Here is an 8781-nt window from a genome sequence, read left to right as displayed (position 1 = left end):
AAAAACAAAAAGCTGTTTGAGCTGGGTGTTACGGCTTATATCTAGATGTCCCTTCAAAGCCTCATAGGGTCATAGGTGTCGCTTTTGGAAAGTGACTAGATCATGGTTGTGCAATACTGGATTAGTCCACTGATGGCTGTAGGTGATGGACTACTAAAGAAGGAAGACCCACCCTGGGAGTGGGTGATACCAACCAATAGGCTTGTAGCCTGGATGGAATAAAAAGGGAAAGAAGGCATCTGCTTTCTGCCTGCCATGCCATGGACTGCTGCTTCTCTACCGTGCTGCCCTGCCTTGGAGCCAGCTGTGACTGGACTGAAACTCAAAAACTGTGAGCTAAAATAAACCTTTCCTCCTTTAACTCATGGGTGTCAGGTATTTTGTCCCAACAATGCGAAAGTAAGTCTCAGTAGAAGTTTACCAGGTGTAGAAAGACATGCTATAGTTTTGATCGGGAAAAGGCTTGGTCCCCAGTTCGGTGCTGATGGCAACTGGTGGAAACTAAGAAACTGGGCCTGGTAGGAGGTGTTCAGGTCACTGGGGAGATGTTCTAGAAGGGGACAGCGGGACCTAGCCCCTTCCTCTTCTGCTCTTTGAATCCTTGCCACGAAGTAAGCAGTTTTGCTCTGCTGTGTCTTCCTGCTGCTTTGCCATTGGCCCAAAAACAAGGCCAACTGACCATGCATTGAAACCTCCAAAACTACAAGGCAAAACAAACCCTTTCTCTTTACAAGTTGATTATCTCAGGCATCTTACCACATTAACAGAAAGCTGACTAACAACATGTAAATACTTAGGACAGTGATGGTGAACCTCTTAGATGAGTGCCCAAACTGCAACCCAAAAGTCTATACCAAAGTGCCAACACTTCAATTAAACCTGAATACTGAGCATTTAGTTTAGAAAAAAACAACTGTTACCTGATGTGTGGCTGCTGGGGCAACTTGGCTTGTGTGCAGACAAAGGGGTCTGGATACCCACTGTAGTACATGTGCCATAGGTTTGCCACCACTGGCTTAAGGGAATATCATGAGCCAAAGCAAGGAGGTGGGAGAGGGCCCAGGTGAATATTGATAGTTCCAACTGATGAGGTCTTTAAAAACTGATTAAAGCGGGCCGGGGATTTAGCTCAGTGGTTCCACCGCCTGCCTCGCAAGTACAAGGTCCCGAGTTCGAGCCCCAGTACCAAGAAAGAAAAACTGATTACAATCCAGGCATAGTGGTGCACATCTGTAATCCCAGCACTTGGTTTTTGATGTTTTTTGTTTGTTTTTTTGTTTGTTTTCTTTGCTACAGGGATTGAACTCAGGACCTTGCACTTGAGAGGCAGGCACGGTACCACTGAGCTAAATCCCCACTCCTGTTTTTGTTTTTGTTCTTTTAATACAGAACGAGGGATCAAACTCAAGACCTTGCACTTGCAGGCGCAGTGCCACTAAGCTACATCCCTGGCCCTGTCCCAGCACTTGGGAGGCTGAGGCAGGAAGATCACCAAGAGTTCCAGGCCAGCCTCAGCTACATAGTAAGTTCAAGGCCAACCTGGACTGCATAGTGAGACCCTGTCTCAAAAGGATAAGTAAAGTAAAAACCTTGTTAAAGTGGAGATGGGAAGAACAGTAGGGAAGCTAGTGATTAGTCCAGATGGAAAGAAATGAGTGTAAATAAGGCAGTGGAGGGATCTCTGACAGGAGAGGGCCCAGCTAAGAAGTTTTTAGGAGAAAAGCTAAAAAGGAAGGATAGGGGAGAGGGAGATAAATGTAGCAGTTTTTAACTTGACTGACACATTAATGGAGTTCGTGAAACAAGATGGGCTGTGGGGAGGATGAGGCGACAGGATAATTTAAGTACGATCTCCACCACGGAGTGATATGGACCCCTTCCCACCTCTCACACTGATGAGACAAAGAGGACATGTGAGGCTGATGGGGAGCACATGCAGCAAGCCAACCAAATGACACAAGCTACCACTTTTTGTGTCCGTTATATGCCGTGCTAAACATACCATGCTTCAGCTTGGCTAACTTGGCCAATCCTCACAACCCCTGTGTGGATGGATTATAGCTCCTACTAGCCTCTTGAAGTCTCAGAGAGCTTTGCATATGGTCACCCAGCAGGTGAGTGGTGGAGCTGGAATTAGAGTACAAATAATTAAACTCCACTTTCAACTGTACTCTTTGCTTCACTAGAATCAGCGTTGTAAAGTGGTAGTCCAGAAATCATTCTTGAAGGAACTATCTGCTTCAGTCCTTTTTTAGAAGTTTTTTGGGGTTTTTTTTGGTACTAGGGATTGAACTCAGGACCTTGAGCTTGCGAGGCAGGTGGCGGCACCACTGAGCTAAATCCCCAGCTTTTAGAAGTTATTTTTAAACTGATATCAAAAAACAAAACAAAACAAAACAAAACAATAAACTGATATCTAAAAACTAAAATAGTATTTTTTTTTTGGTACTGGGGATCGAACTCGGGTCCTTGCGCTTGTGCAGCAGGCGGTGAAACCACTAAGCTAAATCCCCAGCCCTAAAATTGTATATGTTAATGGGATAATGGGATATTTCAATCCACGTACATTGTGTAAAAAGTTTAAATCAGGTTAAACATCTATCCCAAACATCATTTCTTTATAATGGAACCTCAAAATACTTTAGCCTCTCACCTCACGCCCTGAAGTTCTGGGGATTGAAATGGGTGCAAACCACTGAACTACATCCCCAGCCCTTTTTATTTATTTTGAGATAGGATATTGATAAGTTTCCTGGGCTGACTTGAACTTGTGATCTTCCTGCCTCAGCCTCTCCTATAGCTCAGATTACAGATGTGTGCTACCACACGTGGCTTCATATAACTTTTTAAAATATACAACTTACCCTGGTACCCCCCCCAAAAATAAAAATACACAACTCATTTTTATCTATAGTCATTCCTCTATAATAGCACAACAGAACCTTTTCTCTCTATTTGTAATTTAGTACAGTCTTTATTTTCAAGGTAGAGGCTATGGACCAACTGGGCAGGCCTAAAGGATTGTCCTTGGACCCATCTATCTCTGGGTTTGCAGAAGGTATAGGGAGGTGTAAGATTTGGAGGCAAGGGAGGAAAGAACACAGTTTTTCTAAACACTGGAAAGAAGGCCTCTAAGGAAGTAAGGTGTTAATGCAGCAGGTACAGTATCTGCGCCTTCCCTGCACCTGGCCCTACCCACCTCAACACCCGCTGAGTTCACCTCTCCCTTTCACTGTTGTAGAGGAAAGTGCCAGAAGGGGAAGCATAGATGTGGACCAACAGTGCCAACTGCAGCTCCTCCCCAAACTCCAGGGAAGCGGGAACTGGTGCCCCAGCTGCCACACACAGTCCAGGAAGAGGAGAAAGGTGGGTGCCTCGTGCTTTGGGCGACCATGGGAGAAGGCTGAGTGGGCACAGCTCAGCTGGGAGGGGTGACTGGCCTGGAGAAGGGGCAGAGTGGTGGGCACAGCGAAGTGGGGTTTCTGGATGGAGGGGTAGAGCTGGAGCTGGGTGACCACCTACCTGGCAGTTCCTGGAACCGTCACTGTCCAACTTGAGGGGTCCACGATGAGTTGGGCCAGTGAAGTTACGAGCAAGGTGCTGTCTATGCCTTCAGCCCCATGTACCAGCATGCAGGCCCCTTCCTTGTGGGCCCACAGCTCATCAATGGTGACACTTCCTTCCCTGACTGAGGTGGCCAGGCCAGGCATAGAATGAGCCCCATTCAAGACTGTATCTGCTTACTGAGTCAGAGTTTTGTGCCAGGGATTGAGAGCCCTGTCCAGGCCACCCGATTCTCTCTGAGTAAGAGCCTTACCTCTCTGTGGCCTGGGCTGCCAGGCAGGCAGTGCTCAGTGATTCCTTCACATGTGTCAGCCAGCAGCACCCCTCTAGCCAACTAAGCCCGTGGTCTGTGCTCTGTTCCAGATCCCCACAAGCCTCCATCAGGCACATGAAGCTCTCCCGGAAGGGCTGCCCCCTAGACAAATGGAAATGTGATCATCCTTTCCCCAGCCTAGGTTCTCAGTAAGCCTAGCCTGGGAGCAAGTGCTCCATCTCAGTGAGGGACAGGACCCTTTTTAAAATTGTATTTTAAAGAGGCATGAGAAGGGTTTATCAGAGGTAGATGCAGGACACACTTAAGAACAGAGTGTGTGTGCTCAGAGCCATGAGGCACCCAGAACCCTTTGAGGAGCCCATTTGATAATTTGATAAGAGGTGGACACAGGACCCTTTGTTTCTTTTTTTGTTTTGTTTGTTTGTTTTTTGAGACAGGGTCTTACCATGTAATTCAGGCTGGTTTTGAATTCACTGTGTAGCCCAGGCTGGCCTCAAACTTGCAGTGACCTTCTTGCTTCAGCCTCCTGAGTGCTGGGATTACAGGTGTGTGTGCCACCACACCCGGATACCCTTTGGGTCTAATTTCATGTACACAAAATTCCCTGAAGAGCTCTAATCTGATGGATTTTTTTTTTTTTTTTGAGATAGGGTTTCAGGCTGGCCTTGAACTCACTGTGTAGCCCAGGCTGGCCTAGAACTCCTGGCAGTCCTCCTGCCTCAGCCTCCCAGGTGCTAGGATTATAGAAATGCACCACCACACCCAGGATAATGCAGTATTCTTGAGGATTCCCCAGTCTGATGGGGACCACCCAAGATCCTTTGGGGAGACCTAGTCTGTTGGAAGGAGCACAGCATTACCTGGGGACAGGTCACATTCAAACTCACAGCAATCCTCCTATCTCAGTCTCCTGAGTGCTGGGATTACAAGCATGCACCACCACACCTGGCCTCCCTCCCCACTGCCTTTAGGATAAAATCTAGGCTCATAACCGTGGCATTCAATACTCTTCATCCTGGGCATCCCCACATGCAACTCATCTTCCCTTTAACTTCACCTCTGCTCCCACTTCCTGCTCTCCAGTTCTGCCCTGTTGAAATGCTAGCAGTTTTCTCTACCTGGATGTCACACCTCTGGGCCTCCTCTGTGCTGCATCTCACTACCTGTTGCCATTATTCCTGAGCTCTGTCACATCTGAGCTGGCCCCAAGGCAGCCCCTGTGCTCAACGTTGGGTGAATCAGCTATTCCAGAATTTGAAGAGAGCACATTTCATTATGTTCCATTGTTATGGGTGTTCCAAAAATGGATCACTAGGCATTGAAGAGTTAATGAGACCCTGTCTCAAAATGTAAATAGGCCTAGAGATGTTTAGCAGTAGACCAACCCCAGTACTGCCACCAAAAAAACCATTTGTTGGGTTATCAAGAACCCCAGCCTTGTGTCTCAATCTCCTGCAAGGCAATAGGACACAACTGATAAAGAACAAAAGACACGGAATCAAGTCTTAAAAAGAAAGTGGGGCTCTAGGATGGTCTAAGCTGCTCTGGGCAACAAAGACAAAAGGCACCCAAGACTTCCAGTATTTCCTGATTACAAGCTTGGGAAGAAATAGGGCAGGGTATATGTGAGGCATCTGGCAGGCATCTGGAAATAGCAGTTATCACAGGCAAGGCTGTAAAGGGGAGGCACTGCTCTCTTGCAGAGGAAAACAAATGGAAATCAGGACTGGGTCATAATTAACCAGCAACCCATCAGGCCAGTGAAGGAGGCCATAATTCAGGGAAAGGGATTTAGTTGGGATCACACTGACCTCGGCTAGAAGTTAACAGGGCCCTGCATTTTCACAGACCATGACTTAGGTCTGCACAGCGGCCATTGGCAGAGGAACTATGCTCATCCAGCTCTGCCATCTGACATGCTCGTGTGAGTCACGTAGGCTTTGGTTGGACTCCTAATATAATACAGCTGAATTCTGGGGAAGGAAGAAGCTTGTAGCACTTAAGCCTGCTTGTAAACCAGGCAAGGGTATCTTCTACACTGGGTGAACAAACTGGGTATACAGTTTGGTCTTTTGGATAGGGAAGCAGTCTACTCTTCTCAAAGCACAAAAACTCCTTCAGAACTTCTTCATGGTACTATGACACCTGGAGACAGGAAACATCTGTGCAGGCTCAACCTTTCAGGGAAGGATATGTGTAGGGAGGCTGTTCTAGGAAGACCAGTTTCAGTTTAATGTAGAGGTGCTTTTTCTTTCCAGGGAGAGTTGGGATACTTTGAAAGTGGTAAGCTTGCTCATTTAGGGATGTGCAAGTGGGTATGGCCAGCTAGTGGGTTGGCAGCCAGGAGAAGCCTAACAGTCCTGGCCAAACTCCCCCCCCCCAACACACACGCATACACATCTATTTTTTCCCCTTGGTACTGGGAATCAAACTCAGAACCTTGCACTTGCCAGGCAGGCACAGCCCCACTGAGCTACATCCCTGGCCCTATGCATACACATCCATGAAGAGCCCTGAAGGAAAGAGTCTGGGAGAAGATGGGAGGCTCCCTAGTCTCCAGGGGCTGGGGTAGCCATTTCCTGCTAGGGTAAGCGGCCTTGGCCTCCGCCAGCCAGGCAGGCCTATTTAGCAGCCTTGGCCGATTGAGTGTCCATGATGAACCCCTGGGCCCAGAGTGAATTCCCACCAGCACAGCTCGAAGCACCCGCTGGTCCTCAGCCAACGCCTCTTGGGGACTGACCAGTGGCTGGCTGGAATGTAGCAGAACCTGAGAACAGGGACCCAGCCCAGGTTCAGGGATTGGGCTCAGGGAGCCCTAGGTCGGAGCTGGCAGAGCTGGCAGAGCTGGCAGGGACCTTAAGGATGGAACTCCAGAGGCTTCCGGCAGAGTGTGGGAGGGACTCAAGGACTCAAGTTCAGTCTCAGGATGGACAAAGAAGTGATTAAGCTTCCAGGAGCCAGCGGCTGGGCGGAGCAAGGTTGAGACTGACAGGCGAGGAGAGGGGAGAGTGATTGGGCCAACGGTGGTTGGATTGCCCAGAGGCCGGAGCGAGAGTGGAGCAGGTGTTGGAGCAAAGGCGAGGTGAATTGGTCTGGCCGGGTAATAGAGTCTTGAAGGTCTCCTAGGGAGGGGTGGGCTCAGGGTTCTGCTGGACGCTGGGAAACGGCCTCCCTGGTGGAAGCGCCAGGGCGTCGTGGTCTACTGAGTAAATCGCGATCACAGCACGAGTGTAACTGGGGTGCGCTGAAGTCCTGGTTCACCTCGCTCAGCCGCCATGCGTTGTTCTGCAGCGCAGGAGGAAAGCTAGGTCTGGGGCATCCAATGAGTGCCCTGTCTGTGTTCCCCTTCCAGACCCCGAGCTTCTTCATCCCCAACCCTGGTGACTGCGCCAGGCCAGGCGTCACCCAATCTTAGCCTCTTGGGGGGATAGAAGAGCGGAAAGGAGGTGATGACCTATTCCAGGGAGGACAGTGCCTGGGGAAAGAAGTTAGGGACTCTGGGAAAGGTCAGAATTGTTTCAATCGTGCCCACTCCAGCCCCTCCTCTTCACGTATCCCAGGCCTCCTGTGTATTCCCCTGCTAGTCAGCTATGTCCTGGGATAACAAAGATTATGAAGCCCCTCCGCACAGCAGCCCCTTTTTACTCCACTCGATACAGGATAAAGGTCACCTAAAGACCTCGAGTGCGTCCCCAGCATACCTTGATGGTGCCAGCGATGTCCAGCGTCGCTTTCTCGCCCTCTATATTCAGCTGCAGCACCTGGGGTCTTTTTTTGTTTTGTTTTGTTTTGGTTTTTGGTACCGGGGATCGAACTGGGGTCCTTGCGATTGCGCAGCAGGCGGCGAAACCACTGAACTAAATCCTCGGCCCCTAAGCACCTGGGGTTTTTACAGTGCAGTTTGATGGTTGCCTAAGGCGCCCGAGACGCTGGGGATGGACAGGTGGGCGAGAGCTCAGTGTCCTGGGCCCCATCAGGGGACCGGAAGAGTTCCACGACTGGACGTCAGGCAGGAGGGCGCCAACTGCTCTGTCCCTTCCCCCTCTCCTCGCGGAGTCGCTTGCTCCTCACTCCAGGGACGCCCCAGTCACATCTCTCACGGCTTCTCGATGGAGTTGACCCTACGCAGCAGCAGCAGCCACAGGACCTGAGTTGACTGGGGCCCTGGCAACACGGGTGGGAGCCAGTGACAATTAGTGTGCAGCACAGCTGGGGCGCCTCCGGACCCCAGAGGAGCTTCGTTCCGACCAGGATCAGCTCCAAAAATTCCATTCTGCCAGCGGGGGTCCAGGGACCCATCCCGAGTGGCCCTCGACCAGGCAATTGCAGCTTCCAAAGAGGCCCGGCAGGACAGCTGTTAAGGAGGCCCCTCAGAGGAAGGGATCACGGTTTCTCAGGCATTTTCTCATCTTATTGCCAGTATCTCAAAGCGAGGAGCCCTGTCCAAGAGTATTAAGGAAACAGTTTCAATGTCTGTCAGATCAGAATAAGCTTACCTAAAAACCTTAAACACTTGTTTGGGTCTCAAGAGACACACGATACTTTTTGGTTTTTTAAGCACTGAGTTGCTGGTATTCCTGTGACTCAAAAAGAAAAATAACCATTTCTTCCCCTGCACCCTGGTGAATGGGCTGGAAAAGTGTAGGTGTGAAACTGGGAACTGCCTGTTTCCTCCTATACATCTGAAGCTTGGGTGGGGGAAATCCCTTGGTTCACCTTAAATGCAAGCAGCCGCAGCGCCCCTCTCCCCTCCCCAGCTGGATCTCCCAGCCTGAGGGCGCCCTCTACCTGGTGCAGTTCTGTGTCCCGCCCAGTAGGCGAAACCCATCCCCTATCACTCCATCCTTTTACCAGGTTTGTGTTGCCTAGCCAATGACCTGGCCATTGTTTGGTACTGGGACCAGCAGGGATGATTTGGCGGGGGTGGGGTGGGGGGGGTGGTG

The sequence above is a fragment of the Heterocephalus glaber genome, unplaced genomic scaffold (genome assembly GCF_053883595.1).
Source record: "Heterocephalus glaber isolate CG9 unplaced genomic scaffold, H.glaber_assembly_v1.0 deba00001452, whole genome shotgun sequence".
NCBI classification, from domain to species: domain Eukaryota; kingdom Metazoa; phylum Chordata; class Mammalia; order Rodentia; family Bathyergidae; genus Heterocephalus; species Heterocephalus glaber.
Note: the sequence above shows the minus strand (reverse complement) of the source record.